Here is a 21,947-nt window from a genome sequence, read left to right on the forward strand (position 1 = left end):
TCTGCTGATAAAGAAGTCCGAAATTGTTATTAGTTTGAAAAGCCTTTATTTTCTCTTTATTCTTGAAGGATATTTTAACTGGATTTAGAATATAGGTTGGCAGTTTCTCCCAGCACATTAAAGATGTTATCTCATTGTCTTATTTTTTTTTTCTTTTATTTCTGTTGAAAAATTATCTCTGTGTCTTATTGTTTCTTCTTTGAAAATAATATAATGTCATCCAGCTGCTTTTAAGATATGTATTTGGCAATGTTGATTCATTATGTGATCATGGAAGGTGAAGGTCCAGGAGAAACAATATGCTATTTTATTTCTAGGCTGAGTCCAAAGGCCTGGGAGCCAGAAGAGCTGATGGTATATGTTCTAGTCTGAAAGCTGCCAGATTCAAGATCCTCAAAAAGTCAGTATATCATGTCTAAATCTGAAGGTCAAAAAAGACCAGGAATTCAGCTCATGCAGTTCAGGCGAAAGGGTGTCTCTTCGTAAGTCTTTTTGTTTTAGACAGACTTCCTCTTGAAGGAATAAGACCCACCTATATTAGTGAGACCTATCTGCTTTGGTATCTACTGATTCAAAAGTCAGCATCACACAAAATCACCCTCACAGGACACCTAGAATAATCTGACGTAATGCCTGGGTATTTTATGGCCTAGTCATGTTGACACATAAAATTAACATCACAATTTCTTTGTCAGTTTTGGAAAATATTCACCACGATATCTTCAAATATTTTTACTACCTATTCTCTTTCCAATGTTTCATCTTTTTTTTTAAACATGCATCATTAGCTTTAATAATGTATTTTCTGTTCTTTTTTTCCTATTATTCAATATAGATATTTCCTAATGACATATTTTCCATTTCGTTAATACTGTCTTTTACTGTATTCATTTGCTATAAGAAACATGTATTGAATTCTTACTGTAAGCTTTTAAGCATTCATTTTTCTGCTGTAGATATCCAACACATATTTTTATGTTCCATTTTCTTGGTGAAAATGTTGTTACATATTTTCTTGGACAATTTTAATTTCAGTTACTGAAAGTCCATTTTTAGTAACTTCATGATCTGGATTACCTAGTGGTCTATTTTTCTAATTATTTTAATCAATTGTGTTATTTGCCTTTTATATTTCCATCTTTTAATTATATGCCAGCTCTTAACATAAGATTAAAAATCAACTGAGGTACATCTGATGAGATATTTTTTATTCTCTCACTACAAAACAAAAAAAGGTATTTTTGCTTTATATGTGATTGAGTTGGAAAAGAGGGCCTTCATTCAGTTTAGGACTGAGCTAGCTTGAAGATGTTTTTCAGTCCTTTGTGAGAACTGGTGTATTTCTAATTCACTCTTCTCAGGTTGTGATATTACCATTATCCTAAAAGTACATTTTCTGTATTTTCTCTTTGATACTCCATGAGCTCAGATATTTGTCTCAGTTGCTATGTGATTGTCAAAAATGTGGTCAGTTTCTTATCTACTATGTGTCTCTTTTGTTTCAACTTTTTAGCTTCCTAGTTCTGTAATATCATGGGTCAGATTTTATTAAATATTTTTATTCTTATTTTTTTCTAGCTGTTCTCAGTGGCAAAGTTGTCCAACACAAGCTATTTAACCATAATAGGAATCCACTCTCTTATACTCTCCACCATCTGTACTTTCTTTTGTATAGGAAATTACATCTTTGTATAGGAAACTTCATCTTTCTTCCACTGAATCAACAAATTTAAATCCCAAACCTGGAATATGTCAACAATGAAAATCAAAAATATAGACACTATCTTTTGGGTACTTTGTTTTGAATATGAACTTAAACTTTCTAGATTCTATTTTATTTTTTTAAAGATTTATTTACTTATTTATACATACAGAACTGGGGTACAGGCCAGAGGTATGGGAGTGAGGTGTTCACCGAGACAGAGTGGAGAGCAGAACAGCCAGATTGACTGGTAATACACTGTTGAAGGGAGCAGTGGACAGGTCAAGAGAGGTCTGCCACACCATGTGGATCACCAACCTGGCTGGGAATTGAACTCGAGCTGCAGTTCATAGTGCTGTACTTTAACCCGTTGCACCAACAGGGAGTGCCCCTTTCTAGATTTTAAAAATAAATAACCAGACACAGACTACTTAATGAATAAATACTTTATTATATTTTTATACTTACAGATGTTCTGCTTTAAACTTCAAATCTAATCATAACACAAATGCTCATGTTCAAAAAATAGTTACATGTTTATAGTAAAAACTATTACAAAAAGTGGAGGGAAAGCAAATATTTTGGAACTTCCATAATTTGACCACTTACTACCTGTGTGCTTGGATATAATGTCTTTGTCAGTTTCTTTTTCTGTTACATCAGTCCCTATTATTTTTATAATATGAGAATTGTATAAGTATTAATAACATAGTATGTATAAAATTTCTAACTGATAATCTGCTTGACTCTGTTCAACCAATATTAACCACTCATATTCTTGAAAACAATTTCCCACTAAATAAAAGTATAGAGATACAAATTGAAATTACGATTTTAGATTTAAAAATTATGAAAGATTATTTTAAATTGAATATGTATTTGTTAATGGTGACAATTTTTATATACACAAAATTGAGATATGATTATAATGGAGGTATGATTTGAGGTTCAAAATAATCCTTTCACATGAAAGAAAATATTAAATAGCTAAGGTTTCTTGTATAATGAAAGGCTTAATTACCAAGACTAAGTAATAGGTTCATAAACCTTAAATAAAAATTAGGAGCAATTGAAAGTAAACCTTTAAAATCCTGAGACTTTAAAGTATACTCCTTTAAGTACTATAAAACCTCTCAGATTAAGACAAAACTGATTCTGAAATTCTTTTCAAAGAATGATGACAGCTTAGAAATGAAAGGGACCTTATTTAAAAGATAAAAGTTATCAAACTTAGAAAGATCAGGTAACATTTCAAGGGCATAGACACCAAAAATGCTAAGAAATACAAGATTAGAATTTACCTCTGGTTGCACTCTCCATTCCTATGCATGAACTGTTTCTGGTTGACTTTGTCCAATAAGCAGACCTATCAGCAGGAAGTCATAGGGAAGCAGGAGAATGAGATCAGGGAATATAAGCCCAGGACTGTCTCCCTCCAAGGTCATGGTGTACTGAAGGTTACTTGCTTAAGGTTACATTCCTCCCCCTCCACCCCCCCCCCCAGACTTTACAATATGCCTGTTAGAAGTTGTTTGTTCCAAGCCTCAAGGCATTGCTGTCTCCTTTATGGTTTACCTTGTTCCCCCTTTATCAGATTTCTTCAAACTACTCAATTGCATTCACTATCTACTTTTTGCTTAAACTAATGCACATAGAAAGCATAGGTTTATATGGGGGCTCAAAATTTTGCTTTTCATAAGTGATAATTTTGCCCTTCTTAATATGATGATAAGATAGGGGCTATATATATATATATATTTTTTTTTTATATACTATATAGATTGCATACAATGACCTGATTTCCAATTATGTTCATAAATTCACTCCTGCATAATGTCATATATTCCTATCTTTTTTTTCTTAAGATGTATTTTTAATTGAAAAGTAAATTTGTTTAAATATTTAAGGATAATAACTGCACAGTATCAAATATTTTCAAAACTGTGTAAAACAATATCTCCAGAGCAGTTCAATGAAACACTATTGCCAGCGGATATATATTAAGTCATTTGTTATTTTCTTTGTAAATTTATTTTCCTATTTGTAAACGAAGTTATTTAATTCGCTGGGGCAAATTCATATAAAAAAATTAATGATGATCATCTAGTAGCTACTACTTGCCAAAAACATTAAATGATTGAGAAATAAGTATAATCAACTGCCAGGCATATTTTTCCCCCACACCTAGACTACCACTTCTTGCAAGGGATCTCTTAAGACATATGTTTCCCATTTTCCTATTTATATAGTCAGCTTATGGTTGTTTATATAGTCAGTTTATGGTTGTTTCAGTACATATACTAGTTTAAAAATAGTGTCGTCTTTCCTTACTGATTTGAAGTTGTGAATCTTTTAGTTCATGAACAGGCTATCACTTAGTAGTTCAGAAAAGAAAAGTACATCTCACATAGGCCTAGACTTTCCCTTCTCTAATTTTATCAATGATAAAAAACAAAGATATATATTCCAAAACAGTTCAGGAAGACTTCAGCATCCTGTGAATGTGAAAATTATGGGTAATTTATTAGGCAGTATATGTGTTTAAGTTCAGAAATATTATAAATTAGTTTGGAGATCTCATAATTAATACATTTTCCTTGTCTTTTCACATCTGTAACCTCCACGTGTGTAATTTCACCTTCATCCACTGATATGTTTAACCCATAAAGTCACATGTCTTCTCCAAATTGCTTTAAGTATTTTGCCAACTGGAAATGAAAGTGTAGGATTAAAGTCTTTAAAATCATTTTATCTTAACCCAGGATCAATGGAAAAGATCAATCTGTATTGCTTTATTTTATTCAGTACATTAAGACAAATTCAGAAATTTTTCATAAATTCACTATTTTATAAAATGGCATGACTAAAATGGATATGTCTTACTTAGTGCATATCAATCTGATAATCAATCTTACAGTGGTCAAATTGCTTCAAGTCATGTGGAACAGGTGGCCTCATTACCCATCAATATGTAAGACTTAATCTTATGGTTCTATCAATCTAAAATTTCTTCTTGAAGTGTGTAATATATTAAAATACTTTTATAACATAAGAAATGATATCACTATAATAATTATGTAGATATATGATAAATAGATAAACTTCACTGAATTTTAAATAAGGAATCTATGTGTTTGAATGCAAGCTCAAACATGAATTTCAGTTTGAAAGAATAGCATCTTACTAAATGAAAAAAAAAAACACTTATAATTCCAGTACATTAGAAAATATACTTAAAATATTTTATTATGCTACCAAAACTTTCACTGAATTGATTTTTTTTAGAACTACACATTTTCTTAAATCATTTTTTAATTACTCAAAGTATCACTTATACCAAAGATTATATCAGTGTTTTTTGAAGGGCAAGTAAACATGCTTATTATTCTTAACTGACAACAATTTGCATTTTAGGATGATCAACAATTCTTATGTTTTGGTTTGCATATATTTTGCTTGTGAATTCGTTTTGGGCCCCCAAAGATAAGATTAACCAGGATAGCCCTTTGCTTTTATTACAAGGATGACAGATTTTAGTTTCTTTATTAGTAAAAGTGTCCCTTTTTAAAAAAGATTTATTCATTTATGCATACAGAACTGGGGTACAGGCCAGAGATGCAGGAGCAGTGAGAGGATTCACCAGAGACAGAGTGGGGAGCAGAAGAGGCAAGTTCACATATTACACTGCTGAGGGGAGCAGGGGGGAGACAGGAGCGGTCTGCTGTGCCATGTGGGTCACCTCCCTGGCTGGGGACCAAACTCATACTGAAGCAGCTGTGGCTAGCTTCTTAATGCTGCATTTTAACCCGTTTCACCACCAGAGAGGGCCCAAAAGTGTCCCATTTTTAAATGTTGGGAATTAATCCAATTAATGGGAACACCCAGGCACTGTATTCACTGATATATAACCAGATATACTCAATAATGTAATATTTTGGATTCAGAGTATTTAAACGACAGAGAAAAGAAATCTACTTCATTTAGCCCAAAGCAGGGAGAATTTGTTGTTTAGTCAGCATGTGGCAAAGATCTATACTAGAGTAAAAAAGCATCCTGAAAAGAGGTAGCTCCAGAAACCAAGTTCTCTTCATTTACTCATGGAATAAATGACCTCTTGAGTTTCATTTCTTTGAATGTCTTTCTGCTCTTCTCTCAATTGACTTACTGTCAATTATTATACTTTGCCTACTGAGACTTTATTATAGTTCAGATATTTATCTTGAAAAATGTTTATTCAGTTTATTCAATTTGAAAAGCCATTATTTACTAGGCAAGGATTATATTCTAGGTACACTGATGCTTCATTTTGCTATGGTTCCAGCAGTCTCATTTTTCTGTCAGTTTTTTCTTCCTATTATTTCTCTCCTATAAGCCCATTATATGTTTCTTTATGTTTCCAAATTTCTCTAAAATAAAATCGCTTTCTATTACAGAAGTTGTAAACTGTGGCTTATGGGTCATTTTAAGCCTTTGGATCTATTTTGCTTTAAGTATTTTCACTGTTATCCCCCCTCACAGGTTTTTTTTAAAAAAATTGAATTAACTACTAAATATTTAAAAACTAGAAAACTTTTACCCCACTAAAAAGCTTGATTTCTACTATCTCTTGGGGAAAAGTGAAAGATGCTGTGGAAGCACCACTTCGAGCTTATAAACTGTAGTTCCCTAACTTTTGCTGTTCAATTGCCACCCAAGATGTGCCCCATGATAAGCTGAGATTCTTTTCCCTATGATTTTTGTCATTATGCACTGGCTTATTTTAGAGAGTGCCTCAGCAGCAAAAAATGAGCTACTTGCTACTCTGACCTTCGTCAGTCTTTTACAGAATCTCCCTGACTTCTAGGAATTTACCAACTTGCATTTCCTGTTTTATCTTACAGCACACTAAGTACAGTATAGTTCTGTGGCCTCCTTGTGAATGGGCTTACCTTGAATAAATTCCTAAATAAAATTTGTAGTGGACAAACTAGCAGGAACTACAGTTGATGTGACTTCTAAAAATAACTACAAATATGTTAAAACAGCAAAAGAAAACATTCCACCAGAAAAAGATTTAACAACTTTTGTCAGTAACAAATATTAGAAATCAGACAACATGAAGGTGCATGAAGCCTGAAAACTGCAGGGAAATGCTCTAGTATATTTAGGACATGGCATGCAATAGAAAGCTTGCTGACATAAAACTCCTGAACTCTCACCAAATTTTGAGAGCTGCCAAAACATAATCCCCTCAAATGTTTTACCCACAAAGTGATTTTACAGTCAATGCTTCTAAACATCGAAAACAACAGTTAACTTTCTAGAAGCCATGGAACTGATGGAACTGCACTGCTTTTGTTAAAAAAAAAAAAATGTGTTGTTATTCAATAGCCTTGCCTACTTGTTTACTATCTCTATGTCTGTTTTCACACTAAGAAAGCAGAATTGAGTAATTGTGACATAGCCTTTCTGGCCCAAAGTGGCTAAAATATTTACCATGTGACCCAAAGTGACTAAAATATTTTCTTTGAGTGACATCTCAAAGAAAAGTTGGTCTGTTCCTGTTTTAAAAAAAAACATAAGTTGGTACCAAAAGTATGTTACCAGATGGTTTTTAATTGGTAGTTTTATTTCTACCTAATCTGAATTCTCCCTCAGTTTAATTTCATTATTTTGAGGTTGGTTGAAGTGAAGAACTACAAAACAATGTAATTCATAATATTTATTCATAGTGAAATCTGTTAGCAAATAAATGACTGTTATTCTGCACCTAGAACCACTAACTTTTATTTTACGTTAATCATACTACCAGACGAGCATTTGAGTGGAAATAAAGATCTTTCACAGCTACATACCTAATTCACTGAACAACTTAAATTCTCTAAATTCACTTTTTTAAACTTGGTTTGATCATGTCAAAATAGGCCTATCAAGACTCATACTGAAATATATATATATATATATATTTCATAGATCATGCCACCAATATAATTTGTAATATACCACAAATAATATATATATTTTTTAAAATAACTGCCATTTTAGTAATGTCTGCTATGATAGTTTTTGAAAATACAAACATACTTTTCATTCCTATGTCTTCTTATTTTTCCCCAAGTAATCTGTGTTATGATAAAGACCACTATCTATAAAGTCAGGGTGTTTCCAGCATTAGTGAAACAATAAGATTCAACTTATATTAGCATAGGCTTTTAATATATCACCCTATTAGTTACACCTTAGTAATTAGCCACCATAAATATCTCCCTCTCTGGTTTTTATAATTTCAGAAAGTAAAGTTTTCCCTTCCTCAAACTATAACCAGCTAGAAGGTATATTGGAAAGTAACTTCCCACATACAAATAACAACATATAAATGCCTCATAATTAACTAGAAATACATAATTTGAATATAAAAATACAAGCTAAAAATGCTTTTAAAAATCTTTAAAAGTTGTCAATAAATGAGGATGTGATGTGTCAAACTTGACTGGGCCATAATCTGTTTACTGTACCTATGTTAGAATTCTTCCTATCATACTTTCCCAAAGTTCTCTACCAGTTTCTTCATAGTATGGGATGACCATGACTTTACTAAGTCCACCTCTTCAAATACTTTAAAAGTAAGTTTTTGGCATTCAACTTTATTGTGTTAGAAACCATTTTGATAAATAAAAATCTATGAACTCTTGAATAGTGGTATGAGCTGAGACACTGTCAGTATACTATTGGTATACTATACCATTGGTATAGATCCAGCAAAATAATGATAAATTGATATTTCTCTATGGGTGGAAAACATCTGATGTGATTCCCCACTAGTTTCTCATTGCTTATTAATCTCCTAGGACAATGAAGTCTCAAAGAAAATTTCCTCTATGTTTTATTGAATACCAATAGTAGCTATACCTCACACTTCAACTCACCTGTATTCTCCAGCCTTGCTTCAAGGCCCCTTTATTTGGGGCCCATTGTGCAAGCAATGCCAGGGGATGATCACCCTATCCACTGATCATGCATTAGGGTAGATATTCCTGGTAGTCATTAATATGGAACATAGGAATCCACACATTTTTTTGTACTCATTCCCATGGAGACATTCACAAGATTCTTTCCTAGCCTTTATTTCCTCGGAGCTTGAAATTTTGTTCCAACCAGGACTCTGAACAATCAACTAAAGTATTTGGCATTCCTTAGGAATCTATGTATATCTTTAATTCCCCCCACCTCTCTCTGTTTCTAAATTGATGAGTTGGTATCCTGCACAGACTTCTGCCAGTTGAAAAGATTTCCCTCTCACCACTGTTTTAGAACCATCACAGCCTGAAGCAATAGTGTCTCAGCAATCCATCTTTCAACATCAAAGTAAGCAATCTATCATAAAAAAAAAAGTTTTGTTGAAATCTAAAATATGTATCATATAATTCATCCATGTACTAACTTTTAGCATATGCACAACCTTCTTCATTCATCATCACAATTCATTTTAGAACTTTTTCATACACCAAATGAGGCCCTTATACATAATCCCCCCAAACTTTCCATCTCCCCAGCCCTAGGCAGTCATTAATGTGCTTTCCATCTTTATAAATTTGCTTGCTCTGGACATTTCATATAAATGATTTCATATACTATGTGGTCTTTTGTAACTAGCTTACATATACTATGTGGTCATTTGAAACTACATTCTTACGCTTAACAGGTTTAAAAGATTTATAATGGTGTAGCCTAAGTACTTAATTTCTTTTTATGATTGAATAATACACAATCACATTATGGGTAAACCGCATTTTCTCCCCCTATTTTTGATATCGGTTGTTCCCACTTTTGGAATGGGCTACTCTGAATAATATTACTATGAACATATGTGTACAAATTTTCATGAGGGTTAACCCCTCTCTGAATACTGCCAGGTTTTTTCTCCTACAGATGATTGTAATGAACATCCTGTGAAACTTCATACATAATTACAATGCTTGAAAGTTATTGATGCAACAGATAACTTGAAGTTCTGAGCCATTTCCTTTGGGTTGGCTTGAAAGTAGCCCTTTTGGTGTGGTGAATTCTTTACTGCTCCTGTTAGATCTTGTAAGTTGGTAAGTGAATATATTATATATTATATTATGAATAAGTATATTATGAATTACTTTATGATGGAAACTTAGGTTTCATAGGTGTTTGATATTCTATGGTGAGACACTTTCACCATCTGGGTCCAATACTGTATTAGGAGATGCGTTAGTGCCCACTTAAAACTGGCAGCCTTCTAAGTAGCCTGATATATGGATCAGAGAAATGCTTCTAATGTGGCATGGGCAGTGTCTGCTACAATTTCCATTGTATTTACAACTAAACGCTGAACAAATTACATGCATGGCATGTAATCATTTCATGGCTGCACTCCCACACTTCTCCTTTCTTAGCCCCTTTGCTTATCATGACTTTCTAATTGCTTCCAGAACATGCAAATTTTGAAACATCTTCAGCCCTTTGCAAATTCTGTGCCTCTGACCTAAATGCTCTGCCCACACATCCCCTCAGATTGGCGTCACTGCAGACTCAGAGAGCTCTTCCCTGACTCCTTAAAAGTAATTCTTCAGGGCCCTCCCTGGTGGCATAGTGGGTTAAAACACTGCATTAAGAAGCTTAAGCCACTTCCCCATGAGTTTGATCCCGCCTGCCCGGATCCCCGCCTGCCCCAGAGGAGATCCACATGGTGAGGTCAGACCTCTCCTGACCCACCCGCTGCTCCCCTCAGCAGTGTACTTCGTCCATCTGCCTGTTCTGCTCCCCACTCTGTCTCTGGTGAATCCTGTCACCCTCCGCATCTCTGCCCTGTACCCCAGTTCTGTATGAATAAATAAATAAATCTTCAAAAAAAAGTAGTTCTTCATTCATTTCTTTGTTTCAAATGACTTTCATTCTGACACCCTGCTCCACTGCTTTATAGAACTTTTATCTGAAATTATTACACATGATTATTTATTTATTTACCTTTTTATCCCTCTAAGTCCGAAAACTTCATAGAAGCATAGAATTTGCCTGTCTTATCTCAATAGTATATGCCCTCCATTTAGCACATTTGCTTAGTGAGTGAATGAATAAAGTGGGGTTGTCATTTCATAGTCATTTGTAGAAAGAAAAAAAACTAATGTTTTAATTGAATAAACATATTCTAAGGTGTAGGGTTAGAAACTTGGGTGGATATTATAATAAAGAATCTCAGGTATGAAGAATTTCTTAATACAAAATCTTCAAAACATTTTAATGGAACATAATAGGAGTTGAAAACTATAACAAAATCTTGCCTCAGGATTTTATGACAAGTAATTATTTGAAGGTATTTTTCTAAATGCTTCATTATATTTAGCTAAAAGAAATATATTATGAATGGATACATTTTCATTTTAAGACAAGCAGAGTTAATGACCTTACTTAACTAGCTCTCTACTACCCTCCTTTATGAAATAGCTCATAGCTATTACCTAAAGTATTCAAGATTTGTATTTTTGGAGAGTAATGAATCTGAATGAGTAATGTTAGGGGCATTAAGAATTAAGACTCTCATTTAGTACTTTTATTTAATGATTATTATGTATCAATTCATTTTTTTGTTAGACTCTGGTTGGAGTTGGGTTAATGTACATTCTCAATGATTTTCCCAAATGCCTGCAAACATTTTGCTGAAGTTTACACATATCAACTTTATATATAACATGGATATATTAACTTTATGATGAGGGAGAGATGACTGAACAGAGTGTAAACAAAATCTAAGATTTTTTTCTGTTCAAAGACTCAGTATAAGACAATATTAATACATGAATTGTGTACAGAATTAGGGCATATATAAATAACACTGATTCGTATACTGCTGAGACTTTCCAAATAAACTGTGTTGCTATTAAGTGATTTACCAGTCAAATGGAGATCACATATAAGAAAAATGGTCAAGATAGTGAAAGGTTTGGAAGCAATGGAAGAGAGGGATGCTTAGCATTTTGTAAGGAAACATTTGGATGGATGCATCGCTGCCTTTAGTCATTAAATAAATCTTATATAGAAACCAACTAATAGCATTTAGGGAGAGTATAATTGTTGTTCATTTTGTGAATAATCTGATAAATTGAGTTGTTTCAATATGACCTGAAAAGAGCCATTCAACATTTCCCCCACTTGTCACCTATAATGTGGGATTTTCTATTTCATGCAGTAAAAACAATGAGAAAAATTTGTACTTAAAAAGAAAATAGTGTGTATAAAATTCATTTGGGCCATTTGATACTATAATGGTGGGTATACATCATTATAAATTTGGTCAACCTGATTAAATATACAACACCAGAGTGAAACCCAATATAAATTATGGACTTTGGGTTTCAATTTAATGATGTTTCAATATAGGTCTGTCAGTTGTAACAAATGTAGCACTCTGGTGAGAGATGTTAATGTATGTGAGAGAGACTGTGCAGGAGTGCAAGCAAGAATCCAAAATTACTCTAGAAAACAAAATGCCCAATACTGTATTAGGAGATGCTGTAATACCACTTAAAAATTCAGTTTGGCCACAATTAAGGGTCAAAATTAGAGTTCATAAAACCTCAGTTAGTCAGAAGGTCTGTGAACTTTGAAGTGAAACAAAAAGGAATACTGATAGAGAGAAGAGAGGCCACGCTATGATTCTAGTTTTTCCATATGATAAAGATTTTCCAAAGGTAGGTAACATGGTGTAGTCTGTCCTACAATATATCAAAGAGAATTTGTACCTCCTTTAATGAAGAAGTGGAGTTTATTTTTGTCCCCATACCCCCATTATTTGAATTTAGATGTTTTATAACTTATTTGTTTGTTTACTCTTTGCTCCTTTGTCAAAGATTAGCTGTCCATAAAACTATGGATTTATACCTGAGTTTCCTATTCAAATCCATTGGTCTGTATGTCTACACTTGTTCCAGTAACTTTTTAAAAGTAGAATGTAGAAGAATATGATAGGCCTCTTCTAGGCTTAGAATTCATGGTGTTGGCAGCTCCCATATTCTCTTTTAGAAGTCAACATAATTGAGGTTAGTTTAGGTCATGAGGAAAGTATTAGTTATTTATTAATAATGGGGTAAGTATTATAAGAAGAAATCTCTCTCTCCTTTTCTCTTATTATTTCTATGTCAAGGCAAATGGTACTGGTGTGTGTGTGTGTGTGTGTGCACCAAAGAAACACTATGTGAGAAGATGATCAGAAGTCAGCTATCTGATAATCTGATAGAGAACTCACTAGGAAATTAATTGGCAGGCACCATGGTCTCAGATTTCCCAGACTCCAGAACTTTGAGAAATTTTCTGCTAAAGACAGTCTACGGCATTGTGTTATGGCAACCTGAGCTGACTAAAATAGGAGAAATGGGTTGGGTGATGTGCTACCTTCTGACCTAAAATTTACTCAGATGTGCTTGGGTACAGGCTTTAAATAAAATTAGGACATGTCCAATGGTAGTTTTCTATTAAAAAAATTGTAGTATCATTGCTTTATAACTATTTAAGATACATATATACCTACCTTATGACTCAACTTCTGTATCTACTGCAATATGTATTCCACTGAAAGTCTAGTTTCTATCACCATACCATTGACCCTTTTATACAACTTACCTTTCTGCCTTCTCTCTTCCCTTCTGTTAGCTGCCATTTTGTTCATAGAATTTAAAAGTTTTGTGTGGTTTTATTCACTCACTTTGCTTCTCTATTCACCACTTAAGAGTGAAATCATACAGGAAAGTTTCTGGGATCACAGATAAACATTTACAATACAATTAAAACAACTTAACGTCAATGTATTACATTATAATGTTTGTTTTTATCAATAAGAAAGCTCTTCAATCCCAAGAAATCCTTAAAAACTGTAGGTACTTGTTCATGTCTGCCTACCTCCATTTCAGTAACATCATTCCACTCATTTGTAATAGAGAAATGTATGCTTAAATACTGAGTCCCTGAAAAGAAAATAGATAAGAATTCAAAATACACAGATGCTAATCTAAGAAAATGGTAATGTGTTGATGAACCCAACAAGAAATCAGATCTCTGGAAAAGTTGATAAGAAAATGAAGCATATAGATAAAAAGAGAAATGATGATATAAAGGGAGAAAAACATTATGAAATTTTTTGTATAATTTGATCTATCAGTAATATCAGTGAATAAGAACACAAAAACTGAGTCTGTATGTAAAATGCTTGAGATAATTTTATGAGAATGAAGAAAACCTGAAGGATCTTTCTAAGTCATCGTTCCCATAAGATATCATCATTTACATAAGAAAGAACACTTGCATGTAGAGAGTATATGTGTGTGTATGACTATGCATATATATATATATATATGTATGTGTGTGTATGTGTCTACACCAACAGGAGACTGCAAGTGTACTCAAAATAAAATCAGAATAGATAAGTCCCAGGTATCCTTTGCTTCTACCCCAGATAAGCAAGAGTAATAAGGGGACAATATGAAATGAAAAGAATATAAATTAGGATTATGAAAGAAAATAATCTGTAAGAGATAATCACAGCTAAATAAGCCTTTTGTTTCCTCTCTTAAGTTTTGAGTACAGGTAAATAAGGTAAGAATGAGGTGCAAAGAATACTATAACTCCTTTTAGTTTTGTGTTATGATGAAATGATGTAGAGAAATATTTTAATAGTAAGTGAAATTCCCTAGCCTACCCTCCTAACTGATAGCATCCCTTCTCATTGCCTTGGACGATTTCCACCTTTATCACAGTTGTAGAAAGAATTAAGGATATTCAGAATAAAAGCCCAGGCATAAAACACAATAAAATAACATTTTTCTATAATTTACCTCATCTGTATAACATAAATACCTACATGGATTTATGCAAATATAGAGAATGTGGATAAAACCCAAATGCCATCAAAAGAAAAACTGATCAATACATTGAGTACATCCATTTAACACTACATGATAGGTTAGTAAAAAGCATAATCTCTTGATTTAGCAAAATAGTCATTATATATTCAGCAACCAAACAAATAATACCAGGCAAACATAAATAGAAGAGAAAACAGGGATGAATCTCCCCCAAAAATGTTGAGTGAAACAGTCAGACACCAAAATTTCTGATAGAATAAGAATAGTGGTTTTTTGATTTGATGAGATGGTATAGATGTATAGATAGATGGGGCATGAAGAAATCTTCTAAAGGGCTAAAATCTTATATATCTTGATCTCAGTGATGTTAAATGTATATAAACATATGCAAGTAATTCTTAAACTACATATTTAAAACTAATATTCTTTAGGTATGTACAAGATATCTCAATTTATAAAGATATAAAGATTGAACAAAAATGTAAAGACAGTGGCAAATGTGTTAATTTTGGAGAACCCTGGTGTGAACACTTCAAAAGAAAGACTGTTGTCCCACAGAGCAGCTGAGCTTTACAAACAAAAAGAGGCTTGTGTAACTGACAATTGGAAGAACCATTCTGCATATAAGACATCAGACACAGAGACGACAAATAGTGGTTTCTATTATGAGCCCTAAATAAAGAGCAACAAGGGTGGAAGCTCCAAATTGTAGGCTGTGGTTTGCAATTTACCTACTCCTCACATGAGCACTCTATGTTGCAACTTCTAACAATGGTACTAGTAGAAATATATTTGTTCAACTGTAGTTCTTCTTCTAAGAAGTTCAGAACAACTAATAAGAAAATATATGTAAAAAGTAATTGCCAGGGAAAAGCAGACTACAAAAAGATAAAGAAAGTGGAGACAGCTAATTACTATGGATTACACTTTATATTTGATTCAGCTTCTCAGTAACCAATGGTATTGTCAGGAAAGAAGACAGATAACAGTCTCCCAAAGAAAATAAAAATTTATCTAGAACCAAATTTATGTTTAAACTCATGTGTAGCAGTACCCTATGCAGCCAACAATTGGAAAGTTGAAAATATTATTGAATTGAAATTTAAAAACCTGGGGTTTCACAAAACTCATCGCTCTCCAGTTAGGTAATTCTAACCATTATAAACTTCAAATTACCTATCTTTTAGGTAATAATGATATCAAAAGTAGCCTATAATACAAATGTGCATACTATAACCTTGACACCAAATTCAATCCTCACTAAAGCTTAAATAAAAAAAAATTTATACCCATTGTACTGATGATGAAATTGGGACTAGAGTTAAATGGCTGACCCCAAATAATATACATAGTCACATAAAGATAATAATTCTGTTGTTCCCAACCCTCCCAAGTGGCTGTGCAAATTAAATGTCATATTCAGTTAGTCTTTTTAGAAATAGTCTAAAATTTTAAAAATTAAAATGGAAACAAATATTGTGTGCCTATTTAAAAGTAAGTCTTTTACAAGACAAACTGGAGCTCACAGATGTAAATGGTATTGTGCCTTGATTAAGGAAAAGTTGCCACTTTTTAAAGTCAGAGGCCCTAAGAGCCCTACATGTAAGATTTTCTTCAATCTTTTCCTTTCCAATGTTTTTCCAAGTTTTTTGTTGATCTTTTCCATGTCCTTGTTATCTCCTACTTATTATTCAATTCTTCCTCTTCATTCTTCCCTTTCCTATATGGTATTAATTGAAATAGTGGATATAATTTTAAAATAACAAGCATATAAGCAGGAAAAGAAAGTTGATGTAATTTAGGGAATCATTCAAAACACAGTAAACCAAAATAGTTACAGTAACTTTAATTAGGTAAAAGTTCTTAAAATTTATGTAGATTACCAATAATTAAATCTGACAGTAAACAATAGGAGAACGCTGTAATTATTCACACTCAAAAACTTGTTTCTCTGGTATAATTGGTATCATTAGGTCAAAAGAGGAATTTTTAAGCTTAGCAGTATAGCAAAACTGATTAGAAGGGGAGAAATTGTTGATGTAAAGGATAAACAAAATCGTTGAGCAAGCAACTGAAGATGGGATCCAATACAAAAATGAGTAATGTTAATCTTCACTAGAGCTGAGACCATCCCTCGAAACAGTAGGGAAGGCAATGTAGAAGAAATACATAATGTTGGTTGTCTCCAAAATTGATATTTCATCCTACATTCTTTCTATCATAATCCAAATTTTTGTTTAAATATGGTTAGAATGAAGTACCTTTAGTGGACTGGATTTAACCTATCATAGTATTTCCTTTTTGTATAATTTGTCTATAGGTGTGTATAACATTCAAACATGTCCAAAGAAATAGAAGAGAACATTTATTGAAAATTTTGGGGAATTTTTTTCTTCTTTATTGAAAAGAAGAAACATTCAAAGAGAAACTTCTGCTATCTGTGTTTGGTTATGCTAGGACATGAAGTGGGAATTTGCCACACATGTTATAACCAAAAGTATTAAAGAAAACCCACCCAGAGCTTTAAAAATTTTAAGCTATCAAGTTAGCCATTGATCCATTGATTAAATCAGCTGTTCCTGTTTTGTTTTGTTCTTTAAAGCCAATTATAGTAGTACATTTTGCTGTCTGCTGGTAAAAGCATCCTAATTGGAACGGAATGTAAAGAAAACTAAATTCCCTAAATAAACAAAGTACATTTTAAGTGGAGATTGAAAGGCGTGATGGTAAAAAACAATGGTATTTTCTTTTGGTGGCTTCCGTTTTGTTTTTGTTTTTTTTTCCAGAGAAGCAAGAATAGCATTTAATGTCAGTGAAGAAAGGCTTTAAGATGTTTGAGTGAAGGGAAATATGAAAGAGTCATCTTGATGAATAGGCCAGAATGTGTTCTAAGGAAACTAGAACTGAATGCCCAGTGAGGATTACTCACTAAAGACTAGTGACTACAAGTTTAAAGTGTAAAACACTCATCATGATTCCTTTCTTTCTTCAGGCATGTTCATATATTTAGTTACATGCACAGAGTAAGCAGAATGATGAACTTAATCAGGTTTGGCATTTTTGCAGGCAAGTTTTGAAAGCACTAGAGAAAGACAAAGAAACTGGGGCCTCTGCAAGGGAGTGATTAAAGTGATTAATCATGGAAACAAGCATGGGTAAAGAGAAAATTGAGAATAAGATAAGGTTGTTGACAGTGAAGAATAGGTTGGGTCAAAGGAGTGGTTGTTTCATGGTGGCAAAAGAATTGTTGGAAAGAAGAAGCTAAAATGAATTTGAAAGAGAACATGTAAGTGGTCAGTGTAGGTTGCTTATATATGAGATGTTTGAGAGACTTAGTATTAAACACATCAATAAAATGGAGAGTAAGTTACACTGAATAATGATAGGAATAAAGTTAGAAGTAGAACGAGCTAGCCACTAGGACCTTTAAATACCAGAGAAGAACCTCAGAGACTTCAGATGACAGCAAATAGGAGAAGTAATTGAGGACTCTGAAATCAAGCATTCCAAATGATTGCCTTAAAAGGGGGGAACAAAAAAGGAGAAATAAGATAAAGTGATAATGAGAAGGACAATTACACCACCTCCAGACACTATGGTATTGGGATGTGAGAAAAAAACAGGCATAAACTGAGAATGCTTTGGGGGAAAAGTCAGCTCAATTTATGAACTTCAGTTTTCTTAACTATAGAATGTTGCTAATATTGTAACTTCCTAGGTTAAAGATATTGAGGATAAAATGAGAACAGTAAAACACCAGAAGTCTGTTAATACTATAAACCCAAACAAAACAAAGTCTCATTCACATCCATGTAACTCACATTTTTAAGTCATACCACACTGTTAATGAAAACCCCTTTGGTTGTATTGACTTTTCACTTTGTTCCATGCACTCTTAATAGACATTGCAGAGCCAGTAATGAGAAAATTCACCTCTGTGGGGTAGCCTTAAAAACCTCAACTGAGAATTCAGTTATAAATGGTTCTTGTTTATAATTTCATCAGGCATTTATCAAAAGTATATGCATGTTTTAAATTGGAAGTAAGACCCACTTCAAACTGAATTTCCATAAATAAAGTTCTATAAATTATGAACTCATTGCATAAAAATAATCTCAAAATATACAAGACAAGATACTATGGGTAAATGGAAATACTAAACAACTTAAGCTACAACACTACAGACACTGTACTTATCAGACATAGCCTTAAAAATAATTATGTATTCAAATAAGTGTAATAAATCTTGAAGGTGTGAACATAGAACAAGAAACTTTCAGAAATCAAACTGATTTATCAATAATACAAGAAAGGGAATAGGATAATGTCTGCAATATAGTTTACTTCAAAGTTACTGATCTGTTTATTAAACTCAGTGATTATATCACTATTCTTTACATCTTTCATATTTTATAAATACTTTATAAATGTATGGTATTTATTAAAAAAAAACAATTTTAGGATCTGCCTCCTTAGTGCAGTAGGCAGTGCGTCAGTCTTATAAAAAAAAAAAACAATTTTAGACCATTCTAAGAAATATTGTATAGTTATCCAAAAGGATAAGACAAAGGTAGCTATCTAATTAATTTAATAAAGGAAGTTAACGTTTAATATGTACATGCAGATTGCATTTTATAAAGAAGCACAATATCAGTAAGCTTATATTCAGTTATTATTGTATGTACATACACATATGTGTCTATTATTTATATATAAAGTTAGAAGTTCACAAAAATATAGTGAATAACCCCATCAAAAAATGGGCTAAGGAGCTTCAAAGACACTTCTCCAAAGAAGAAATGCAGATGGCCAGCAGGCATATGAAAAAATGTTCAGCATCACTTATAATAAGGGAAATGCAAATTAAAACTACAATGAGATACCATCTCACACCAGTGAGAATAGCACATATTAAAACAACTAGCAACAACAGATGTTGGCAAGGATATGGAGAAAAAGGAATGCTCCTGCACTACTGGTGGGAATACAAACTGATACAACCATTACGAAAAGCTGTTTGGAGGTTTCTAAAAGGCTAATGTAGAGATTCCGTATGACCCAGCAATCCCACTCCTAGGTATATACCCAAAGGACACAAAACATTGATTCAAAAGACACCTGCACCCCCATTTTTATTGCTGCTCTATTTACAACAGGGAAAATGTGGAATCAACCCAAATGCGGCATAAGATGCGGTACATATACACAATGGACTCAGCAATCAAAAAAGATAAACATGTGCCTTTTGCAGTACCATGGATAGACCTGGAAGGGATCATGCTTAGTAAAATAACCCAGAAAGAGAAAGAAAAATACTGGATGGTTTCACTCATAGTAGGAGCATAAGGGATGGGGGGGGGGGGAGACTAACAAACGTAATACCGTAAAAATGAACACAAAGAACAACTATAAACCAGAGACATCTGTGGAAGTTGGAGGGGGAATGAGATCGGAACTCGGTTGGGAAAAGTGAAATGGACTGTGGTGATGGCACACAGGTGAATTAGTGATGGGAGGCCCATGGGGATTATAACTGAGATGGAAAAATGCACAAAATGAAGAATGATGTAAAATTAAATAAATATATAAATACCAAAGACAAAATATGTTACACAGCTTTTTAGTTATAAAGTTATAAATTATTTAACAATAAACATGTCCACTTATTCAAGTATACATTAAAAAAAGAAAAAATCTGGAAGTATATATATTAGTATGTCACAAGTGAAAACAATGTTAGAGAAGAAGAAGGGAGTTATTAAATGAGGAAACTCAGTTTTTAATTTGTGTTATTATTATAAAAGTAAGCATTTTTAATAATGATGAATTCTCTTATAGCTAACCATCTAGGTCAAGAACTTTGCCAACCCCTAAGGAGATCTCCTGTACATTTTCAGTCACAGTCACTATCTCCTCCCTCCCCCAAAAGTAACTACTCATTTTTTATGGAAGTCATTTCTATATATTTATTTATTATTTAATACCAAAGTATATATCCTATCCTGTACATTGTAGTTTTTCCCAACTTCTTTTTTATTCTATACTATTGCTTCGATTTTTTTTCAGAGATTCATGTTAACCATTTGTTTGTTTTTTCTTATATTGTTAATAGCTCTAATTTCCTAATTTTGTCTTTTTAATGTGCAGGTTTGCCCCTGCATTCCTATGCCCTTGCAATTCATCGGTTGAAGACTCTGAACCAGTTGGCCTGTAGCATACTGTGTAGTCTGGAGTGTGCTGATGTCGTAGTCATTTGAAAGATCTGTGTTCTGTTTCTACAAATGGAAAGGTAAATTCAGAGGCTTAATCAGACTCATCTCCAGTCCTTTTGACAATACTATAATGGTATTGATTTCTTTCTTAGAGAGACACATAATGTATTTTTGCTTTGTTTTTTGTGATGTTGGCAGCTGTTGATGTTAAATGCCTGGATCCAATAAATCATTGGAAATTGCAAGTGAGTAATATATAAATTCAATCTTCCATTGCTTAGTTTTTATTTGAAGTATTATTATAAAGAGATACTCTCTTCTCATCTATTTTTAAAATATTTATTTATTTATATATACAGAACTGAGGTACAGGCCAGAGGTGCAGTATTTTATAGTTACTAGATGGAACAAAGTATGACTGTGATTCTGTGTTTACAACCTTATTTAACTAGGATTACCTTATAATAACTTATATAGTCACATTGGAAATTAGGCTCAAACATTTGAATTTTACAGGAACACAATTCAGTCCATAACATTAATTAAATGGATTACCTGAAATAAAGAAATAAAAACATTCAACACTATTTAGAACATGGAAAAAGATGAATTTTGGGAAGATGAGACATTGCTTAGCCTAATAAGATAACATTGATTCTGTGGAAGAGTATGCTTACAGAGTTAGTCTGAAATTACAGACATTAAGTTAGGGAATGTAGGCTGTCATCAAAATGAGAATCTCCAATCAGTTATAGACTATTAAATCTGATTTGTTTTATAGCTGAGAGCTCCAAAACTCAGAGAAGTGAATATCACACACCCAGAAAGTAGCAGGATCAGGATTTTCTCTAGAAATATGTTAAACCAAGATTAGTACTATTTCTAATGCAGTCTCTCCCCCTCTGTTGCCAATAAAATATTCACAGTTTTTCTGAGGGTGGATTCTAAGCCATGAGCCAAAGCTTCTATTTTGACTGGATTCCATTCAGTAGTTTTAAGAAGTATTTTGGGCTTCTTGTTTCTGTAATGCTGTGACTAAATGAAACAGACCTGCATAGGAATACAGATTTGTGAAAACTGATTGAACAGAAATGAAAGAACATTGAAGCTATTTCTTCCCTGCTGGATGAATACTCTAAGTTGTAAAAATAACTCAGGAGGTATTATTCTTAG

General features: G+C 32.9%; 1 long non-coding RNA gene across 2 annotated transcripts in view; it reads left to right on the top strand.

Annotated features, from left to right (window-relative positions):
- Window positions 1-21,947, top strand: part of LOC105853733 — a 162,255-nt gene that overhangs the window by 21,437 nt on the left and 118,871 nt on the right. The window contains exons 2-3 of one of the 2 annotated variants that reach the window (XR_001145518.1): window positions 20,710-20,851; window positions 20,973-21,019. This is a non-coding gene — a long non-coding RNA (uncharacterized LOC105853733). The remainder of the gene's footprint in view (window positions 1-20,709; window positions 20,852-20,972; window positions 21,020-21,947) is intronic. The other variant, XR_001145519.1, reaches the window with a different exon arrangement.

This window comes from Condylura cristata, unplaced genomic scaffold, assembly GCF_000260355.1.
Source record: "Condylura cristata isolate star-nosed mole 26May11 unplaced genomic scaffold, ConCri1.0 scaffold00002, whole genome shotgun sequence".
Taxonomy (NCBI): Eukaryota; Metazoa; Chordata; class Mammalia; order Eulipotyphla; family Talpidae; genus Condylura; species Condylura cristata.